At 43.5% G+C, this 21788-nt stretch overlaps 1 long non-coding RNA gene across 3 annotated transcripts; it reads left to right on the top strand.

Annotated features, from left to right (window-relative positions):
- Window positions 1–2608: 2608 nt before the first annotated feature.
- LOC122468646 lies at window positions 2609–20012 on the top strand. 3 transcript variants are annotated; one of them, XR_006293296.1, is made up of 6 exons: window positions 2709–5003; window positions 5334–5467; window positions 7945–8046; window positions 8154–8192; window positions 15082–15496; window positions 19706–20012. It is a non-coding gene; the product is annotated as an uncharacterized LOC122468646 (long non-coding RNA). The 3 variants fall into 3 exon arrangements; XR_006293297.1 differs by lacking the exon at window positions 19706–20012 and adding an exon at window positions 17984–18371; XR_006293298.1 differs by lacking the exons at window positions 2709–5003; window positions 5334–5467 and adding an exon at window positions 2609–2702.
- Window positions 20013–21788: the final 1776 nt, after the last annotated feature.

Genomic DNA, 21788 nt, shown 5'->3' with positions numbered 1-21788 from the left:
GCAGGGGCTATACCTCCAAGGCCAAGGCTCCCCTGCCCAGCTAGGTGTATAAAAGGTCAAGCAGAGAATGAATGTCCCCTCCTTCCTCCAGAAGATTCTTAGAATCAGGGACCACAGGTCTGCATGCTGACCCTACTCTGGCTAACCCACCATGCCTACCTTCCTTTTTTTTTTTTTTTTTTTAATGCTGCCATCCAAGGCAAGCTACTACACTCTCAGGCCTGAGTCTTGTGCTCTTCATCCTTTGATTGACTAGACCTGATTTATCTGCCAGCTTTTCATCCATACAGTATTACTGGGTTGCTTTGTCTCTCCAGGGCTGGGGTTACTGCTGACTAAATTCAGCTCACTGGGAATGAATAGAATCCTGGTTAAGTACTAGCTATGTTTGGGCTTAAAAACAAAAGTCCCAAGGGTGTGATGCCACCAAAGATTAAAAATTGTTCTTGGAAGTTGTACAACCATTTTTAAAGGTGTAATATTTGGGTAATGGTTTCTCTGCCAAGGAAATGCTTTTGCAAGATTCCCTCTGTAACCTCTACAAAATGGTAGAGCTACAATTCTAAAATGGCAACAAAGGGAAAAAGAACTGGATTAAGTACATAAAGTGTGGACTTCTTAAATAAGTTTCCCCTTTTGTCTTTAAATTATCATTCAGTTGCCCCTTCTTGGCCATTTTGTTGTTGTTCTCATCAAGCAGTTTATTACCAACTTCTCCCCACCCATGTCAGCTGCAGTCCTCTTCTTTGATTTCTGCCTACAGAGTCTTCAAAACATGTGCCTATACTGTTTCTGCTGGCAGACATGAACTAAATACCAACCTGATACTCTTGCAAATTCAAGTGAACAGGTCTCAGCATATTCACTCTTTGGTGTCCCATCTCCCGTTCTACTGTGAAGCCTCACTGCTCACTTGAGGGCATTCATGGAGACAACTTACCTAGGCCCAGAGGTGTATCATTCGCTCCCCCTCCAAACACAGACTCATAGAATAATGGGGTTGAGGGTCCACCTCACCACCACCCTCAGAGAGCACTTGTCATTCCAGCCTTAAGTTCTCAACTTTTAGACATCATGCCTTATAAATTATGACCTGCTTTCATCTGGGCAACATTGGGCAAAATGTTAAAGCAGGCAAAGTGTCATCCTTGGTGTCCTTTTACTAGAAAACACACCTAGAGTATCCTTTGGCTTTTTCTCACCTTTCTCCAGCTACCCCTGCCCCTACAGATCACAGTGTTGGACTGAAGGTATCCATCACCATAACTAGCACCACCTCCAATCTCTGCCTATGGAAAATTCCCCATCACCTTCCTAAGTCCAGCTCAAATGCGACCTCCCTTGGCAGGCCTTCCTTGATGTACAGCCTGTATCTTTCTCTCTTTTGAAGCCCTATGCCCCCTTGAATTGTCTTTGCTATGGTACTTTTCACTTTCTACCACTAGACAGTAAGCTCCTCGAGTGCAGGATCCATGTCTGATTCATCTCTGGGTCCCCTGCAGGGCTGGGTCAGTGGGCTCTCTTGAAGGCATGCAGGAATGGCTCAGGAAGGGCAAGGCTCTAAACACAGTAAAACACACTCTGTCAGTAGGCTGGGTAGAGCCTGAATCTGGGATATACCTCTTATAAAGCTGGTTCTTTCCTTTCCCCTTCCATTCTCACTCCCAACCCATTCCTGAAGGACCTCTCTCTTTCACTGTCTTCAGCCAACTGTCACTGTGGGACAGAATCCTCTATGAAGGCTTTAGCTGTTAACAGCTTAGAATGTTGCTGCTCCCATAAGTCTTTGCACTGAACAGAGGGGTGGGATGGGAAGGGGTTGGGAGAGTGCTGAAGGAGGTAAGGGTGAAGATTTTAACTCCTCAATGACATGTACTCCTATTATTGCACTCCTATTAGAGGATTTAGGCATGACAGACTGGGCAAGGAAGGAATTTGGGGGGTTGGGGGAGCTATTTCTTGACACCCCTCCAATCATAGCCCCTTAGTATTCTGAGCTACTTTTGTTCTCTTTCTACCTATGCCTTTTAAAAAAAGATGTGTGTCCTGGCATAGAATAGCCCTTACATAAGTAGTAATCATTAATGTCATTACTAACAAGAACATAAATGACGTAGACACATAGCCCACCCTAAACACATGGAGTGCTTGGAGGTACCAAGTATAGTTGGATTTTGGTAGAATTTCTGAAGTGTCAATGCAGATTTTGAAACCTCTGCCTCTTGGTGATGGAAACAGTCTGAGCAAAGATAAGGAGGTGAAAACCAGCGGTCTTGAGTGCATAGGGAATGGGCAATGAGTGAAGAGAGGGCCCTCCCTAAGAGACTGACAAGTGGGGGCACCTGGGTGGCTCAGCTGGTTAAGCCTCTGACTTCTGCTCAGGTCATGATCTCACAGTTTGTAGGTTCAAGCCCCACATCAGGCTTGTTGCTGTCAGCACAGAGCCCACTTTAGATCCTCTGTCCTCCCCCCCTCTCTGCCCCTCCCCCGCTTATGCTGGTGCCTCTCTCTCTCCCTCTCTCTCTCTCTCTCTCTCCTCCTCCTCCTCCTCCTCCTCCTTCTCTTTCTCCAAAATAAACATTAAAAAATTTTTAAAAAGAAACCAACAAGTGAATTTGGTTATATGGCAGGAAGCAGTGAGAGGGGGAGAGAGAGGCCAATTTGAAGAGAGACATGATGATGAATTCAACTTCGACTTGTTGGTAAGTCAATAACGAGAAATGTCCCTTAGGAGCCTGAAGATCCCAGGCTGTGAATACATGGGGCCGAGGGTCACAGGGAGTGCATGGATCCTGCAAAGCAGCAAGTGCAAATGAAAGGGCAGGGTGCAGGATGCAGGGGGTGTTCAAATGAAAAAGATGGGGTGAGAGAGGTGATGATGATAGTGGTGGTAGTGTTTTTGGTGCTTCTGAGCTCATCAATTGCAGCAGGAAAGTCCAGAAATATAAGGCCAGGGAGAAAAAATATAAGATGGGGGAGGAAGAAGTCATTAGAAACCTTAAGTGTGCTATAAGGGCAACTTTGTTTAAGTTAAGTATTGACATTGTATTTACTTAGTGATTTAAAAAAATTAACATTTTTGCTGTTTTTCTGGGTTGGGAGACATTGATGGCTCTATAAATGTTGAGTTGAAGCTCCCACTTGGCGCTCTCCCTGGTGCTGGATTTGCATAGTGCATTCCTTGTCTTGGGGGTGTTGTGGAAACCATCCCTTTCTCTCTGTTCATCTCCCTTTAGGTGCTAGCCAGGAAGTAAATTTTGCCAAATAAAGTCACCTTTACATGACTTGTGCTTCTTCTCCACCCAGCATCTCTTAGGCTGATGTTTGCAGTGAGTGTAGAAGAGAGACAGTAGTCCTTTCCAGGAGTAAAACTCTCTCCCTACATTTTTCCAAACTAAATCATGTTAACAGTGGCTTTCGTGGCTTTCAGGGGGTGGTGAGTTTATGGGGCATCCTTATTTTATTTACATTTTCCAAGTACTACTTCCATAGTTAAATTTGTCTTTCTTGAAGAAAGAAAAGTACATTGAAGGTGATTGGAGTTCTCACTCGTAGAAAGTCTTGTAAGAGAATCCTCATAAGCCATGACATTCTCAGTGACATGGCAATGCCTCTGAGTCTCTTTTAGGAGAAGATTCACAGCATAATATTCAGGTTTTTTTAATTTATTTTTTAAAAAGATACATGAGTATAAACTCTGTAAGGTGAGCTTTAGGGTTGTAATTGAAAACAGTTTACTACTCCCAAGTGACTGCTTCTCTTCCTTTCAATGTAGGACATCACTCATGAGTATCAACTCTTCAGTGCATTACAGGAAAATGTGGTTTTGGAAAATTCCTGAGAAAAGAACTATAAGGGCATGTCCTATGTCATATGTCTAAGAAAAACTTAGCTAGCAGGGATAAATGGAGAACATAGTCATATGGTTAAGATGTCTCAAAACCAAAGCTGGACACTATGAGCTTCACGCATGAAGCACCAGGTATTGCTCACTGCCCTCCACTGCTCTCTTCACACCTCCATGCTCTGAGCCAGTTGACAACATTCCCTTTGTCCCCACATACTTTCTGCTGGACTGCTGTTGGGCTTTCCATTCATTCATCCAACTTTTATTGAACCCCTAGCATGTGCCTTTTACTGCATCTTTGCTCTGAGATGACAGAAATGGACATGACAGATCCTTTCCCTAAAGAGACATGAGCCTAGAGGAGAGGCAGCTCTCCTATTACTAAGGTGATAGTAAAACAGATGACTGCTGACACAAAGGCTCATACAGGGTGTTAGGGAGCCCAGAGAGCTAATTTTGTTTGGCACAGGAGGGCAGAGAATAAATAAGGTGGGGGGAGTTACAAAGGAGGAGACACTTGCACTAATTCATCAGGTACACTGGGGAGGGGGCAATGACAGAGGATCTGGGGATAGAGACCCAGAGAGGAGAGCCAGGAGTCCACATCAAGAGAAGGGCTCAGGAATGACAAAGTGATTTATCTGGGACTTATTCTGGCAAACTGTTAAGTGGAAGACTGAACCCAATGGACCAAGAACCTGAGGGGGTAGATGTAATGGGTGGAATTCTAAGATAATCTCCACCCCCTGTAGAATTCTCTCCCCATGAGAGTGAAAATGATTTGTGAAGATCTAATTTCACACCTGTGACTATGTTACTTTATATAGTAAAAGGGGTTTTGTAGGTATAATCAAGGTCCCTAATCAGTTGACTTTGAGTTAATTAAAAAGGGAGATTATCCTGGGCCTGAAATAAGCAGGTGAAGTCTTTAAAAGGGTGCAGGCCTTCCCAGAAGTCAGAGTGATTCCAAGCAGAAGAGAGGCTTTCCTATTGGCCTTGAAGAAGCAGTCTGCCATGCTGTAGAGAGAACCACATGGCAGGGAACCACATGTGGCCTCTAGGAGCTGCAAGTGAATTAAACAAGCAGTGAGCTTGGAAGAGAACTCTAAGCCTCAAGTAACATTCCAGCCCTGGCCAACACCTTGATTCCATCCTGGTGAGACCTTGAGCAGCTATCCCATACCTATGCCAGACCTACATGGGATAATAAATTTATGTTGTTTTAAGCCACCAAGTTTGTGGTAATTTGTTATGTAGCAAGAGAAAACTTGTTCAGTGGGTAAAGAGGGAGTAAATGTTGAAGACAGAGGAGGAGGTAAGCTCTAGAGTCCTATGAGAATCTGGGGAGCAAACATTCTGGTCAGGTCATCAGTCAGTGAGAGATGCTAAAGTATAAAGTCAGGCAAAAAAAAAAAAAAAAAAGCCCTACCTGCTTCCTAAGGGTCCCCGTGGTAGAAACTAAACTCCTGAGTCTTTCCTTCTCAAGAGGAATGCCCAGGTGAGTGATGTCAGCTGCAGCTCTGTGACTTCCCCTGCCCGACAAGAGATGGGTGGAAAGTAGAGAATCCAGAGATGATGTTTATACCCCGATGAGACATCAAAAATGTGTTTCATTCAAAGGTAAATACTTAATTTTTGTCCCATGAGACTTGGCAAATTTCTTCCCTGAAATTTAGTTGTTTACTTTCATGCCGCTACTTGATTCCAAAAGTACAAAAGCAAACTCTTGCATTTTGTGGTGCATTTTCAGTTCTTTAAAAATATTTTAAAAATAGAAGGGCAGCCAGTTTATTTTTCCCCTCAAATGAGCCAATATTTGGTTTTTCTCTCGTTTTATTCTTTTTTAAAAAATGGGTCACACCAGTTCCTTGTGAACTGGTGAATCATTTCAGTGTTTGAATCATTATAAAAGGTCCAGAGGGACTATTTCTTTAACACTGGAAATAATCAGAGGTTATATAATGTACATAGGAAGGACAAATAGCTTTAGAAAAGAAATCCTTCCATCTCCTTTTCTTCTACCATCTCAATGCCCCAGATGTTCATTGAAAATAATAAAACATTTTAATGACAAAATCATCTTTATAGCTCTTGTAAAGTGTGTAATAGAATATCAAATGCCTCTTCTGTGAGAAGAATATGGCACAGTGCTGTCATATCCACAGGTGGAAGCAAATTATAGACATATAAAGGCAATTAACAATACAGGATGATTATATGTGGCACAAGGAGTCCAGATAATCAAAGGTATAATTGCAGAGGAGCTGTCTTGTGTTCAGGTGACCAGCCCATCTTTAAAGGAGGAGTGATCTCCCATTGGTGGTGAGGACTGAGAAGCGGGGGTGGGAGGGTGGAGGAATGTGCTGGCAGAGGGCAGGAAAAAGTTGGGAAAGTTGGGAGAGTCTAGGCATATTTGTGTAGCAATAAGTAATTCAGTTGGACTGAAGGTAGGATTCATGTCAGAGGAAGTAGGGGAGATGTTTGGAAAATATTACTGAATCTAGGCATTTCCTATATGCAATCAAAAGCCACTGAAGTCTTTTTGGACCCAACAAAAGCAAATGTTTCACGAAGATCCATGGTCTGTTGTGTTTAGATTGGAGGCAGGGAGCCCATTGGGAGTTTATGGCAAAAGTGATAAGGACCCAGCCAGGGCAGGGGGAAAGGAGAGGAGAAGATGGCATTCAGAATATAATATACAGAAAAATCTAAAGGATTCCCTAATAGGGAATTTATTGATGTCACAAACTTTCAAAGATTTTGGCCAAGACCCTGCTTGTTTAGTGGGGACCAGTGGTCTCAGGCAACCTTCCTTTCTCTTTGCAGAGAAATATAATTGTATGTGGACTTACAGTGACATTTTTAGAGAATTAGCTCATGACTGATTGAGAACTTCAGAGATTAAAAATGGGTCACACCTGGAACAGAGTATTATAATGGTGTAAAAGTCTGCTTGCTTTGGGACAAGTGGGAGCCAACTTTTAAAGATGCTCTTCAGGTGCCAAGGGGCGCTGCTCAAGCCCTAAGTTTCCTAGGCTTCTACATATCTTTTTGTTCAGTCCTCTGCTAGGCTGCCAGTTTCTGGATCACCTCACTTTCCTCACAGAAACAGTTTTTCTTAAAAGAGGAGAACCCTGAGAAGCCAGCGTGATTAGCCCAAATTCTAGTCTCATTTTCACCCTTGCCATTTTGACATTGTTTTTGCCTCCATTCTTCAACGGTCATAAAACTGAGCAGGCACTCACTGCCTCATATTTGGAGACTAGTGAGATGGAAGAGATGGGGGCACAACATCTATTGAGCACCTACAGTGTACCAAATCCTCTGCTAGAAACTAATGAATGTAAAGTTTAGCATGATGCTGAACACTTAGGGCTCTATCAATGTTCATTTCCTTTCTCCTTGCTATTAAATTAGAAAGAGGGGATGAGATGGTGATAGACAGGAGCCATAAAGAGACTGACAAGGAGAAGCCCTGTGTGTTCTGGAATTCAACAAGCAGGTTCCACCAACCTTACCAGAAATCGAAGAGAAGCTGCTCTTCACTGACCCCTTAGGAAGGAGAGAGCCCTACCAGCTCAACACTCTCAGCTCTCCTCAGCCAAGGCCAGCACTGAGGCCCAGTGGGAATTAGGGATGACTCCACCACTCTGCTGCTACTAATCCCCACAAAGCAGTCCCTCCTCCATCCCCAAGTCACCTTCCTGGTCAGAAGAGGTCGTGGAAAATGATCTCACTCTTACTTCACCTTTCTTTCCTTTGTCTCATGGTCAGTTTCTGAATTTTTTATTTTTGAGAGAGGACGATAAGCACTTTCTTGAATTATGCTCCAAGGACATACAGGTCTGGAGGACCTGGGGCCTGGCTTCCCAGTGAACTTCTTTCTCTCTTGGGAGCCTCCAGATCCCACCACTGGTAGTAGTATCTCTTCCCCAAACTCCTCAGAATGACCCACATGTTACATAGAAAACCACTGTGGCTCTAGTAGTGTGAGAAGGGAAACCATTCAGACCCCAACGTCTTAGAGGCTGATGGAGTGAAGAAAACAGAACCTGAACTCAAGATACCTAGGTTCTAGTCTATGTTTCCCTTTTTAGGACCCTGAGAAAAATCACAGCACCCTTTGAGTCTGTCTCCCTGTCTGCCATATAGGAATCACAAAACTAATCACAAAGGCTTGCTGGACTGTCATGAGGATGGTAAGATAACTGATGCACAGAACACTCTTGCTGATGCATAACATCTACTTGTGCTAGCTAAATGGCTAACCCCTATTCTTTCTCCTGATATTTATCTCCCTTCGCAGATTCAACCCACTGGCATTACTTTGATGTAGAAAGCGAAGGTAAGTGCTTTCAAAGAGAAGAGACAGTAGAGATGGGCTGGGGAAGTAATCTTCCTTATGAAGAATTAACTCCTTGGAAAATGGCCTCAGCTTCTCCCACTCTTTTCTTTTTTTAATATCAGATTTCATCCTTTTTCTACTTCAAGTGCTACTCTGGATACTCTCCAATGTCTTCATTTCCCTTTTGAGTTCTGGAGCCCCAAACCAGACTATATTCTCTTAAGACTATGTTTAGTAGACAAGAAGACCATAATACAGAGTCATCTTGCCATTTTTGTAGAGTTCACAAAACTAAAAGTAGCACTTTATATACTGTTCTATAAAAGTGGTTTGCCGTTTCCCCTCAAAAGAAAAAGACTATCAAAGATGTTTTCTAGAAAGGGAAAGCCCCAGAATCAGGCTGTAAAATGCTCTCTAATGATGTGTTGTGGTTCTGAGGGTATACAAAAGACCTTGAGAAAGATTTTGAGCTTGGATCCTAAATTTCTAATCCAAATTCCTATTATTTCACTGAATTGCAAGCTCATTAAGGTTGAGGACCATTTTTGTAGCCCCATAAGATAGCACATAGGGACATTCCATACACCTTTGTTGAGTGAACATCAATATCAAGTATCAACCCAAACAAGGTGGAAAACTTGGAGCCATTGACTCCTGGGACCTGACACCTTCAGACCAGGGAATATAAGATTCTTAAATATAACAGTTTCCATCAGTGGCCCTCTGCCAGTAAGCCCTGGGGTGGGGGTGGGGGGGAGTACCAACCAAAAGAGATGGATTCCAGGTGTGTTGCTAGACTTTCAGGTATGACCAAATGGAGGAGGAAAACTGATTACAACTAAACACTGTGAACAAAATACACACACACACACACACACACACACACACACACACAGCAATTAATTGAGGACTCTGAAAAATAAGTAAAAGTAGGTGGATTGGTGAAAGAAATAACTCATTACATGACCAATATGGTGACAGTGAGTTTCGTAGAATTTTTCTCCTGGCTTTGATCTGAGGGTGAGGTGACTCATGAAACTGCACAGTGGTCATAGACCACAACAACTATATGAAACAGCCAATCTTTCTGGACTAATGACCTGGAAAAGGGGCCCTTGCAAGCCAGAGTGTGTGGGAAAGATTCTTCTTGTTCTTGTCCTCATATATTTTCTCTCTCAGTTCAGTCTCAAGGCCAGATGCAGCTTCCAAACCACACTGTCATCACCATGGCAGCAGCTTGGGCACCTAAAATCCCCGAGAGGAAAATCTTGTTATCTCAGGACAGAAGAATGTAGAAGAGGGCCTCTGTTATATGAAGAGTATGAGAGGAGTCCTTGTTTCTTTTTCTCTTTTCTCTTGCCACTTTATCCAGAGGAAAGGCCTAGTAGAATAAAACTTTGTGATGTCATTAGTGGCTATAACTCTGAGAAAGAGCTCTATCTTTCTAGCCAGAAAGATGATAGGTGACCCTGTTAAGCTGATGGATGTGAGGGAAATCCGGAAGAGGAAAGAGAGGAAGGAAGGGATTCCATGTATGAACCGATGTAAGTCCTGGACTTTCCCTCCGAGCCACACATGTGTGGAACATATCCAGACACACAGCAGAGGCTTTGGAACCTGAGGTGACAGCAGAACCTCTGCATACAGAAGGTGAGACAGAACTTGCAGTCTTCACTTAACTGGTTTGCTTGAATGATGAACCAAAACAAAAAATCAACTTGCTCTGATTTTAATGGGACCCAGAGTTATATAACATCCCATATAAAATATCTTAAGATACAATCCAAAATTACTCAATGTGATAAGAACTAGGAAAAGGTGAGCAATTCTCAAGGGAAAAGATGAAAGACAATGTTGAAATTACAAGAAAAAAAAGATTTTGAAGCAATTTGTTACAATCATTCTTTGATGTTAAGGTATTTACCTTAACTCTTGAAATGAATAAAAATTAGTTATCAGTAGAGAAATAGAAACTTTTTTGAAATGGAAATTTTATAACTGAGATATACAATATCTGAAATTAAAAAAATTCCCTGGATGGGCTCAATAGCAGGATGCAAATGACAGAGGGAAGAGCCAGTAGACTGGAAGAGAGATCCATAGGAGTTATCTAATCTGAAGAACACAGAGAAAAATGTTTGAAAAATAGTGAATAGAGCCTCTGGGATCTGTGGAATATCAGTCTAACATTCATGTCATTGTAGTTCTTAAGGGAGCAGAGAAAGATTGATATAGAAGAAAATAGTTGAAAAAAAATAATGGCTAAAGATTTCCCAAATTTGGTGAAAGATATGTTTACAGATTCAAACAGCTCAGCAAACCCCAAACAGGGTAAACTGAAAGAAAACTGAACTGAACATCCACCATTCCCTATGGCCTTACCCACCAATACCCTCCTTCTTAGACCCTGAAGACATCTGAATTTTCCACCTTGGTGTCAGGGAAGGGTCACATGAATAGGAGCTGGACTCCTAGGGATTAATCCCAGCTCACTGATTCAAGTGTGAGACCCAGGGAAAACCAATTACCCTGCATGGGCTGCAGTTCCTCATCTAGAAAATCTCAGGGTTTTACTACGAGTTTCTAATTTCCTTCCTGTTCTAAAATAATTACCCCATAATCAGCTCTTCTGTGGCCTTTTTCTGTTCAAACTGATAACATTATTTATGAAAAGCTAATGCTATGAAACAAGAAACCACTTTCCTGTCAAGAGTCTTTCCACCCTTTGTAGTGGTGCAGGTAACTGAAATGGAGAAGCTCCCAGAACAGAACCCAAAATGAAGTTTTATAGCAACCAGAATGGAGTTTAGCCTTCCCCAGCAGCTTCCTGCAGAGTTCTTTGAGCATCATGGGAGGCCTGGAATTCATTGCAAAGGAAAGGAAGCTCTGCTGAAAACTTTCACTCCCAATAAATGCATTTCTAATCTCATGTTTTTTCAGAGGCTAAGGAATGGAATGGAATGCACCCATGGCCTCAGATTCCTAGTTTGATGTCAGGTCTGTCAGAATATGTTAAATCTATGTCTGTAAACACAATAATAACAACCACTTGAATAGCATCTTACAGTTGACAGAGCAGTTCTCTTTCCTGCATTATCACATTTCCTCCTCCCAACCACCAACTCCTGATGCAGGTTGTAGCAGTCACCTCCTGTTTCCTCAGAGGAAACAGTCTGAGAGAGGTTGAGAGTTTTACCCCAGTCCATCTAGTACTAAGCTTGAGAAAGTGCCAACTCTTCTGGCTTCCAATTCTGTCCTCTTTTCCCACCACCAAAAAACCAGAGGATCTGGGCATTGCCAAGCTATGACCTGCAACTACTGGGCAAGAGGCCAGTTACTCCACATTTTAAGGGCAGGCTGTAGTACATTAGATCCTCTCAGTTCATTCCTCTGGAGAGGAACACGGTGTTAAGAGTTGGCTTCAATACACATTGTCCCTCTCCCAGTCCCTCATTGCCACTAGCCAGGCTGCTTGGCATGGAAAGGCTCTCTGGTATTAGACACCAGCTCTTTTGAAAATGTCTTTCTTCCCCTTCTTCTAGATGCTTGTGAATGTGCTTGGCGTTGAGTCAAGTAGGCTTGGGAATTGGTGGTTGCTTCTTCAGATTTTACCATTAAGGGGACTTGAAGGGCTTGCTGCTTGGCCCTCACATGGGCTTCCTCTCTGCTCTCCTACCCCCTGAAGAATTGCACATTCCCTCCCATTATTGCACATTCATTCAGCCTCCACTCTGCATTGATGTGCCGGAGGTCATCCTTCCCTCCCTTCATGAGCCAATTTCAGCTCATTTATTCACACATTGTCCCTTCATTTTCAAGAAAAGTCTCTTTGAGTATGCTAATTCTGAGTCATTGCATACCATCATCATTTCAGAACAAAAAGATGTCAAAAGGTGGGTGGGTTTATTTCATCTAGCAAGGAAATAGGCATTCTTTTCTTTGTTTTACCCTTAATGACTCATTCAACCTGAATCAAAGCTGAGTCATCTGGGCCTTTGAACAGGAGACTGGGTGGTGGGGAGGATGAGGTGGGGGGTAGGTACCACCCAAGCTGGGGCATTGGGCTCAAATCCCAGGAGCTGTGTCCATGTTCCATGGAATGGGCAGAAGGGACTGAGAAAATACAGTGATAGCATGGTGTGAAGCCCTTGCACATCTCTGGGCTTCTGTTTTCCCATCTATAAAAGGATCACAGAAGAGTGTGTTGGGACTAAGGTACATGACCTCACTGAAATTACTTTTCTGAATCACTGTGCTTTCCTACGTGGACATTGGAACCTTGATTCAGGAAAAGAGGTTGAACCCTCACCTGTTTTAGGTACCTGGAGAGGTAGAGAGAGGAGGGTTTGGTGGCAGACTTAGGTTTGGATCCTGCTTCTACCAATTCCTAGCTATGTGACCCTGGGATAAGTACTTAACCTCTCTGCATCTCATTTATAAAAGGGGAATAGTACTTCTCTTGATAAGGTCCTTGTGAGGATAAAATGTAATGTCTGCCACACTTATCTCCTGGAGTTCCCCAACTCACCTAAAGGATATTTAGGACAGAGGACAGGTAGACTGGGTGGGCTTGGACAGTCTTAATATCCTTCAATTTCTTCTTTGGTAAAATTGGGATACTATGTGCTTTGTAAGAGGGTTGTGACTGTGAGAAATGATGTACTAGAGGCCAGTGCAGCACTAGGACACTGTGGGTCCTTAAGTGGTAGTACTGGCCAATTAGAAGTTATCAGTATTCACCTTACCTAGGGCCAGTGCCCCTAGAAAGGGTTCCCTGGGAATATTTGTAGCAGTCCTTAGACCAGAGCCAATGTCAGAGCCTGGAGGCTGGGCCAAAGCAGAAGACACCAGTGGGTTTTAGGCCAGAGAAGGTGGGACCAAGATGCCATTAGCATGTAGGCTAGGGTCAGTAACCAGAGGTGTGGTGCAGGGTGCTCAGGCAGGGCATGGTGCCTGGCAAGAGTTCACACCCCAGGACCAGAGGGGCTACTCCACACACCCAGTTACACAGCTGTATTTTCCACAGCCTTGGGTTAAAGCAGTCTCCCTGGTGGTTTCACAGGCCTTACAATGCAAGCTGCCAGGCTGGGCTCTGGAGAGGCCTAGAGATAGGAAAACAATACCCTAGCATGGTAGCTCTCAACATGAGGACCTAGGTCACTGCAGAAGACTCACAAACATAACAGTAATCCCTTTGGGGAAGGAAGACTTTTTTTTCTTATGGTGGAAACTGGGATCTGTGGGGGTTTGGTCATGATGGACTATCTAGTTGTCCACAGACCTCTTGAGGTTCCAACACAAATGGCTTTGGGGATACACAAAGAGCTCTAAACCACTCTGGGAGAGTAATGGGATTCATCTCTTCAGTCCTTCCCTTCAAGTTTTAGTTGTATCCCCCTAGAGAACCAGGTCTCTGTATCTCTCCCCCTAACCAACCAACCAACCAAACAAACAAACAAACAAAAAATAGCAACAAAAAAACAACCATGACCAAACCATCTGCTAAAAATCACACACTGTCTGTCTCAATAATCTTACATCATAGTTCAGCCTGGAATGTCCTCTCCACTCACCAAAATCCTACCCATATACAAGGCCCAATGCCAATCTCAACTCTTCCAGAAAGCCCTCCAAAATCTTTCTAGCCCACAACAATTATCCCTTCCTCAAAACAACCAGTCATATCCCCATTTTCCTTTTGGATAGCTCTTATTCTTGGCTTTGTTAGCATCTGTTACTTTAATTTTTCCTTCATGAATGTTTGTTTCCCCCATCTTTCTCATTTCTTTCTTCCAGCTAGTCACCAAAACCTGTTGGTTGTACCTCTCAAAACTATCTTAAATCCATCAACTTCTCTTCACCCTTCAAGGTCATTCTCTGGTTCAGGCCACCATTACTGCAACAGCCTCCTAAGTCTCCCGCATCTGGACCAACCCTTCTAATTCATTCTCTACCCTGAGGCCAGAGGACTGTTGCAAATACAAAAAATACAAACCTGCCTCAAACACTTTATCCCTCTGGCCTCAAAATAAAATATGAACTTTCCAACAGACCTTTCAAAGGCCTTCATTGACTGGTCCCTGCTCACCTTTTCAGTCACATTTCTTATTCTGCTCCCCCTACCAATGCCTTCCACCATTATCACTGAGGCCTGCCATGTTCTGGTCATGATAAATCCTTCTCAGCACCTCACACTCCTGGACACACCCACTCTCCTGGACATTCTATCTGGAATCCTCTTCCTGCCCACCTACCATGCCTCTCACACAGCACTTGCTTTGCCTACACATATTCAGTCTTCAGGTCTCCAGTCAGTATTATCTCATCCACTAAGCCTTGACCCCTGAGCCCTCAAACACACACTCAAGTCTAGGTGACCTACTCAGAGTACCTTGTCTCCTCCCCATCACCATACTTTTTATTTTAAAGATTTTATTAAGTAATCTTTACACCCAATGTGGGGCTCAAACTTACAACCCCAACATCAAGTGGTACGTTCCACTGACTGAGCCAACCCTCTGCTCATTCTTATTTTTAATTCTATTTTATAGTTGCCTGTTTACTGGTCTCTGTCTCCCAGTAGGCTATAAGCAATTTCAGAACAAAAACTGTATCTGCACAGTTTATTTTGGCATACCCAGTGTGGGGCCCAGTGTGTACCTCTCCTAGATGCTCCAATCATTTTTTAATAAATGAATGGAAAGTAGAATGAATCTATACACCAAGGGCAATAACCATTTTATATGCTTTTTTATATCTCCCTTCAGTGCCTGATTCAGGGCCCTGTGTATTCTAGGTGCAAAGAGAAGGAGGTAATCATTTGCTTTTAGAAAAAAGCCCTCATTGTTTAAATAGAATGTTCTATTTCTTGGTATTTCCCTTTTTCCAGACTGAAGGTTTTTGAACTGCATGCTAGCAGGAATGCAGCTGACAACATAGTGACCAAGATCTGCTCCCAGGGGTTCTGGATGAGCAGGGAGATCCACAGAATTCAAGGCCTTCAGAAGTTGAATGGGCCACTCATCAGGGAGGAGCTGTGAAAAGCCTTGATGGAATCTAGAAACTCAAATTCTCGTCCTGGCTCCTTCATCAACACCATGCCCATAGGCAAATCACTTAGCCTCTGGAGTTAGGTTTCCTCATTGGTAAAATGCAGTAAAGAGAAGGAGTCATAATTTATCTTCATTCACAGCTCTGAGTTATCCTTCTATTAATAAACATGTCACCACATTCCCACCAGAGGTGAAGAAGAATTTGGCTGTTTCCAATCTAAATATCAGGATACCCATATCATTACAAATGAGGTAAGTGTTTTTGTGATCATAATCTTATAAGGGGCTTTAAACTTGGTAGTGAGTTTTCATATTTTTAACTTTTTTAATAACTGTGGCAGAGGCAACAATACGAGTATATCAATATCCACCCCCCAACTTCCCTACCAATTTTATTAGAAATGGAAATATGCCCAGGGATATATGCCCATGGGTGGCTCAGTTGTTAAGCATCTGACTCTTGATTTTGGCTCAAGTCATGATCTCATGATTCGTGGGTTTGAGCCCCACTTTGGATTCTGCTCTGATGGCATGGAGCCTGCTTGGGATTCTCTCACCCTCTCTCTGCCCCCTCCCCTGCTTGCACTCTCTCTCAAAATAGATAAATAAACCTAAAAAAACACCAGACATGGCAATATGCCCAGTTTAAAACTATATTCCCCAGCTTCCCTTGCAGCTAAGATGATCATGTGACTAAGTTCTAGCTGATAAGATATGAGCAGAAATGTCATGTGTAGCATCTATGTAAAGCTTCTCCAAAGGGGGACAATATGCACTTTGCCTTTTTCCTCTCCTTTCTGTTGGCTGAATGAGAATAAGATGTCTGGAATTTGATAGCCATAGTGGACCATGAGGTGATATGCTAAGAATGGTGGAACAACAAGACAGAAGGAGTTGGGTCCCTGACACCTGGAACCACCATCCCAGCCCTCGGTATTTTCTGCTGGACCTCTTTGCCATAAGAGATAAATAATTTCTGTCTTCTTTAAGCTACTGTCATTTTAGTTTTCCTGTCACATGTAACCCTAACCTGTCACCTAACCCTAACCAATAAAATAATCATCCATTTTATGCAAAACCCTGTGCTAGATGTTGCAGGGGATGTAGAGGTAGATAGGATTTAGATCCACAAAGAGTTGGGCAGGAAGGCTCATTCTGGTATGAAGGAGATCCTAAGAAAGGTTTGACTTGGCAGGGCTGTGTCAACATGAAGAGGATTTATATGAGATGAGACCAGAGAATATGATGGAAGGATCTTGAATGCCAGGCTGACGACATTGCACTTGACCCTCTGATGGGAAAACAGAGCAGATAAGCTTGTTTCCATTTGTGGATGAAGAAACCCAAGCCTTGGCAGATTACAGGACTTGTTCAAGGTCACCCAGCCAGTAAGCCACAGAGCCTATCGCAATTCTACTGACACTTGGCCTAGTGCCATACCATAGTTCTGTGTGTCTTTGAGCAAGTCTAGGGAGAAAATGGTAGGAACGGAGGTTTTACACTTTGACACAGCCAGGGAACTAGACTGTGCCCTCCTCACACCCCCACACCATTAGGAGGAAACTTCAGGGGTTGCTAGAGGTTTAGGATCTAGACCTACCTTTTTTTTTTTGAGTTTATTTATTTATTTTGAGAGAGAGAGAGGCAGAGATAGAGAATCCCAAGCAGGCTCCGCACTGTCAGTGCAGAGCTCAATATGGGGCTTGAACTCACGAACCAAGAGATCATGACCTGAGTTCATGTCAAGAGATGGATGCTTAACCGACTGAGCCACACAGGTGCCCCAGGATCCAGACCTACCTTGAAGTCAGAGGATTCTTCCTTGGATCCCTGCTTAGCCAACCCCATGAGGAGGCTACAGTGGCCAGGGTGCTGCTGTGCTATGTGGTAAGTACCCATGTGTCAGGCACATGTGTCAGTGCTGGATATTCTATATATATTTATCTAAGTTACTGCCTTCAGTAGTCTACCAAGAAAATTATAATACCACTCCTATTTTACAACAAAGATGAAGAAACTGAAGCTCTAAGAAATGAAAATACTACCCAGAGTCACTCAGTTGATGGCACTGTTGAAGTACAAAGCCACATTTGTTCAACTCCAAAACTGTGTTCTTAGCCCCACATTCTAATTTCTTCTCAATCCCTGCCAAAGCATGCAACAGTCTCCTATTATTACTCAAAACAGCAAGGACTTACCGAGTTTGATGGGTTGACCAGGGCCAGATCCCAGCTCTGCGCATCCCACCTACAATCGGGAGTCAATGTCCTATCCAGGAATCTTATCACCCATGCCCTACATGTGACCCTCACATGGGTGAGGGACTTCCTGGGGAGGTGGACCCACAGATGCCAAGATCTTTGTGGCCTCAGGCCTCCCAGGATTCTCTGTCTTGGTTGGTCATGTGACAAGGATCCCAGAGTCCTCCCATCCTGAGTTCTAGAATTCACAGATTCCAGTGAGCTGTTTCATGGAATAAGGGACACTGAATTCTTTGTGTCCTTCCTGTGGCTGTCATGGTTAGAATGAATTTGTTATGATTTGTACTGGCATCCATTCAATAGACAACTGGTCATTAGAACTGAATCTCCTATCATTGCCAACATTTGGAAAGTTGAGTTTTATTTTGCCGGTCATCCAGTGTGCATCTTTCCAGTAATGTGGTATGTCCAGTGTTCCAGCATAAACCACATATTCCCCTAAGCTGACCACACTGGTTTTTTTCTGGAACTTTCACAGGAAACACCCTAAGATGTGGCCTGCAGAGCTGAAGGTGACAGATGGATCCTTGTCCCCTCTGTATTCTCTGCCCAACTACAGGAGGCCAAGTACTTTGCCAGGTTTTGCCCTGGGTCATCACCGGTCCACCCCATTCTTGTATAACCTCCCTTCCTGTTGGCAAAACACTCTTCCTTGCCAAGCTCAGCCTAAGACTCTCACCCCACACCCTTTTCCTAATCAGGCCAAAGATAGAATGTGTTTCCCTTATTTTAACTAGATTTATTAGGCTTAGCCTAAGTCTAGCAGATTTTAATAGTTATTAGTAAAACATTCTTCCATTTCCTTATAAATACTATAATCAATGTTCCTATTCTCAAATGCACCACTTAAAGTATCTAAAATCAGATATGGAAGAGTAATTTCAATTTGTTCATAACAAAGTTTTCTGAAGATATAAGCAAATTTTGTCAGATTCAGAGGCACAATTCTTACAAACATGCTCATGCATTGTAGTGTGGGCAAACTATCACCAGAGCTTGTCATTACACCTTGTAGACATTCTTATCATTGGTTCTTATACAATCCTTATGATCTGTTATTGTCACCCAAAAGGGATGGCCAGTTAAGTGGTTGGATCCACATGATTACCAAAGGCTCACTGCTTCCTTGACTGCAACATTCTCATTAAAATTATGCCCTAGATGTTTCATATATGGCAACACATTATATGGCCCCCCAGGAAGCATAAGCAATTGGTGGACATGAAAGGACCTTGAAACCCTGTATAACATAGTACATATGCCAGCTGTCCTTTAACATAGTAACAGATGGTGGCCAAAGTCCCCTCTTAATAGTTGTGTGATCTCTACTAAGTCATTTACACACTCTGAACCTCAGGCTTTTCATCTGTAAAATACAAAGGATAGCAATATTTGCTCTACCATGAGGTTCAAATGAGATCATGGACGGGAAATCCCTTACAGGTCATGAAGCAACACTCATACATTAGCCATTTTATCACATATATTGACTTTTAATCTTCACAACACTGGGAGATGTCATTTTCCCCTTTTACAGATGTAGAGAGTCAAGTGAGTAAGCATGGTGGACCTGAGGTCCACACCTGGGTCTCCCTGTCTGATGCTCTTTCCTCTTTGGGAGAAGGCATACTCCATGGCACCATCCCTGCTCATGGCTATGTCATACAAAGAGCACATTTAGGTGTTGTCCTTAAGCATGGCAGCAAATTAGTTCTCCAGAGCCACACAAAAGGGAGAGACCAAGGGAAGGCAGCCAAGACCCTGAGGCCTGAACCCTACTCCCAGCCCCAGCTGCTTGACTTTCCCCAACACAAGTGTGTTAGCCAAGTACCTGTGGAGCACCTGCTTCCACCTCAGCCCCGGAGAAAGCATATGGGATTCAATTGGCACTGTCTTGAGAAGGTGTGTCATCTGGCCAAGGCAGAAACTCAGAGACACAGTAAGCAACAGTTGAACATAAAACAGTATGTGTTCAGGCGTCAGGTGAGTAATAAGGAAAGAGGGAGATTCCTAGATTCTCCACTTGGGAACACTAGAAATTCTTGAAGCTCTCTGTGGCCCCAGCAAACCCTAAAAATACCTCAGTTTGGGGAGACATGGAATCTACATCATCTCCCCTCTTTCCTCAACCCCACTCTTGAGGTTCCTTTCAGCTCTATCCCTTCCTGTCCCCAAAACTGTCTCCGTCCTTGGCCTCTAGGCTCCACAAGGTCAAGAGAGCAGATGTTCCCATTGCCATGTGCTGCAGACGCATTCCAGAGTCAATTCTCAATGAACATCTACTGAACTAAGCAGATGTAGGCAGAGCACATGGACAACAACAGGGACTCAAGGCCCATGAAGAATTATGCAGACAGGCTGGACTCTATCCTGGAAAGGGGGAGGCCTAGGCCCTCATAGAGGAGCCAAAGAGAGAGAACCCCATCAATACACTATGAATTAAATGGAGAGAAGTGCTATTTAGAAACAAACCTGATGAATAAAATTCCTGAGAGCAGCAACTGTCAGGGAGTAAACTCCTCCTTTTGTGTGAGAGACGGGAATGTGGACCAGTAGGTAGCTCTGTTCTGGCCACCACAGGCCAGAGCTGGGATGTGCAGGTGAAGGGTCTGCTTCCTGCACGTGAAGTAGACTGAGTGGAGCCCTGTGAGCACCTTCCTGCCTCACTGTGGGGGACTCATGAGTGAGTTTTGAGGGCTCTGACCTCTTCAGAGGAAGGAGACCTGATTGCCAAGCCCAGCGCTCTTCCCTGATCTGCTGCTGAATGAGCAGGGAACAAGCAGGGGCTTTCTCTTAACTGTGTGGCCCTTACCTGATCTGGTAGCACAAAGGGAAATTAATAGCTACTTTATGCAAATGCCTCTCTCTTTTTGTATACTGTATTTAGAGAAACTGCTTTGGCATTTAGAAATAAGTTTTATATAAGAGTTTGTTGCTGCTGCTGTTAACCATCCAAACAGTAAAAGCCAAGTGGAAATCCTCAAATGTCAGTAATACTACCAAAATGCTTAAAAATATACACTAGACCCCCTTCAGTCATCACATTTTTAAACTTCTGGAAGTATAGAGAATCTTCTGAGAAGAACTTGTCATGATCTAATGCTTGATAAAATGTTTTCCACCTTCCCTCCCCAACCTCTCCCATTAGGGTTTTTCAAGTGCACTTGATTGCAACAACTTTGGATGAAGTGAACGTACTGTGTGGCCTTGGGCAAGTCCCTACTCCTGTGGGTGTCAGTTGCTGATTGTAGGACCTCTGAGTTTCTCTTCTGCTAAAAAGGGCCCCTTTTATAGTACCATGAGTTCAGAACTAGTGATCCAATTAGGAAACAATGCAGTTCCTAGAATTATAGGTCTGCAGGGAACATATCCCACTTCTGGCTGAACTGTTCCCAGAGTGCTACTAACACAGAGGTTCCAAACTTTCAAGCCTCAATAATGGCTCAAAGGAATTCAGTATTTTCTTTTATACCAAATGACTGCTGGAACCACAAGGGTTCTGGACAGGCCTTAGCTGGCCCAGTATAAAGAATGAAGTTGACCTTCTGCCCTTTTTCTGCTTTCTCTTCCAGTGGTCTCCTAGGCCACCTTCTCTGGAGCTCTCTCCACACCCCTACCACTGTGCCATCACCACCACAAGAGTCTGGGCTCTTGGGTGGCCTATAAGTGCACACCATGCCTGGCCCTCTCCAGCCCTCTCCTTCCCTGCTTGCTAAAAAGGTCCTTCTTTGGGAAGCTGCTTTTGGGTGGGAAGGAGCCAACTGGCTAATTCACACTGAGACATAATGCTTCATAAGGAATTAAAATGCAGATGTCCTATAGGAGAAAAAAATCCATCAAGTTCCTAAAGAAGTAGAAGTTGAGGTGTCAAAGATGAACCAAGAGAGGATATTTTGTAGCATGGGAGCTTTCCAACACCAGATTTTTTGGATTTTGGTGTGGCTCTACCCTTTTACAAATGTGTGCTCTTGGGAAATTTATTTAACCACCCTGAAATCCGATTTCTATGACTATAAAATGGCTCTGGAGCCACTGACCTATCCTCATGAAATAACATTAAAGTGCTTGCAAACTATACAGCACAGCATAGCCCTCCCATGCCTCCACCCACCACCCCCAGGTGTGTCTGGAACACCCCTCTAAGTCATCTCCTTCTTAGTTCCACTACTCAGAAACCCTGGGAGAAGAGTGAGGGAGAGAAAGATGCTGGCATGTTCCCTTCCAGCCTTCCCCATGCTGCATCTCCTCTCCACCTCTTAATCATCGCAGAGATTTCAAATGTT

The sequence above is a fragment of the Prionailurus bengalensis genome, chromosome B3, assembly GCF_016509475.1.
Source record: "Prionailurus bengalensis isolate Pbe53 chromosome B3, Fcat_Pben_1.1_paternal_pri, whole genome shotgun sequence".
Lineage (NCBI taxonomy): Eukaryota > Metazoa > Chordata > Mammalia > Carnivora > Felidae > Prionailurus > Prionailurus bengalensis.
This window is presented reverse-complemented; position numbering and strand designations above follow the sequence as displayed.